Here is a 1,907-nt window from a genome sequence, read left to right on the forward strand (position 1 = left end):
AGAGCTAAAGAGAGAATGCATGAAGTTTGAAATAATGGTTCTGGGTAAAGGGTGTGGTACCAGCTACAGATGAACTGGCCATCTAGGACAACAAAGAGTGGTAATAATGATGTAAAGATGTCCTAGATGTATATCATGATGTCTGCCTAAAAATAATGATGAGAAAATTAGATGTCAGTATTATGTTCAAGTAGAATGAGCTAGTGTATCCTGGCAGAAAATATCTCCGTGAATAGAAATCCTCTGGTGGGAGTTCGTAGTGCGAGTACTCTAGCTACCGCCTAGTCTAGTACTAACCACAAAAGAACTAACATGTAAAGTCTAGAAGCATATGATTTTGTTCCGGTGTTCCGGTTTTGAAAACTTTTTATGAAACACAAACTCAAGACAGACCAAATTTCATTAGTAAAAGATGAACATCCTCCCCAGACTTAAATCACACTGCCCCCAGTGTGTCAAATCTTTGAGAGGATGGGATAATCATGGACTGAAATTTGGAGTGTTTAAGTGTACTTACCTGGTAATGTGCTTCCTGGTTCGTGATTTCTGTTTACCTCTTATTCGATCTTCGCTTAAAAACCTGAAATTATAGAAAACAAAAACAAAGCAGCAAAAACAGAAAAAAGGCGAATCAAAGGGAATAAGTAAAATACCAAGTGGGTTGCCTCCCATTAAGCGCTTGCTTAAAGTCATTAGCTTGACTTTGGTGATGCTCTAGCCTGGCGGGTCTGCCAAGAGCATTGCTTCTCTTCCTTCTTCTTCTGCGAGGTATGGTTTTACACGTTTTCCGTTGACGACAAATGTATCTCCTTTCTTACCTTAAAGAATGAGTGCTCCATATGGTTTGACTTCCTTTACTGTGAAAGGTCCAGACCATCTAGATTGTAGCTTTCCTGGAAAAAGCTTAAGGCGAGAATTGAAAAGAAGAACTCTGTCATTTGGAGCAAAGGACTGATGTATGATCCTTCTATCGTGATATGCCTTCGTCTTCTCCTTGTATATCTTGGAGTTTTCATAGGCATTATGGCGGATTTCTTCTAATTCGTGCATTTGAAACATTCTTCTTTCTCCAGCTGGCTTAAAGTCCATGTTCATCTCCTTAATAGCCCATTGTGCTTTATACTGCAGCTCTACAGGGAGGTGACATGCTTTTCCATAATCAAGATTGAACGGCGTGGTCCCTAAAGGAGTTTTGTATGTCGTCCGATAGGCCCAAAGTGCATTGTCGAGTTTTTCAGACCAATCTTTGCGATTTATGCCAGTTGTCTTTTGTAAAATCGATTTGATCTCTCTGTTAGAGATTTCCACTTGTCCACTTGTTTGAGGGTGATATGGAGATGCAACTTTATGCGTGATTCCATTCTTTTTTAGCAGATTTTCGAAGACTCTGTTGATGAAATGGGATCCTCCATGGCTTATCACAATTCGAGGAACTCCAAAACGAGGGAAAATGATGGATTTAAACAGCTTTATAACCACTTTTGCATCATTAGTAGTGCTGGCGACTGCTTCTACCCATTTAGAGACATAGTCTACCGCTACTAAGATGTATTGGTTTCCGAAAGAAGTTGGGAAAGGTCCCATGAAATCAATTCCCCATACATCAAAGATTTCGACTTTGAGATGAAGTTTTGAGGCATTTCATTCCTCTTACTGATGTTGCTCATTCGTTGGCATGAATCACAGCGTGAGATGTAGGCGTGAGTGTCTTTGAACATAGTAGGCCACCAAAATCCTGCTTGAAGAACTTTTGAAACCGTTTTGTAGGTCGCGAAATGTCCTGCATATGCTGAACTATGGCATCCAAACAGTATTCCTTATATTTCTTCTTCAGCCACACACCTTCTGAATAAACCATCTACACATCTCCTATATAGATAAGGTTCGTCCCAGAAATAATGCCGGAT

Source organism: Eutrema salsugineum, unplaced genomic scaffold, assembly GCF_000478725.1.
Source record: "Eutrema salsugineum unplaced genomic scaffold, Eutsalg1_0 scaffold_3, whole genome shotgun sequence".
Taxonomy (NCBI): Eukaryota; Viridiplantae; Streptophyta; class Magnoliopsida; order Brassicales; family Brassicaceae; genus Eutrema; species Eutrema salsugineum.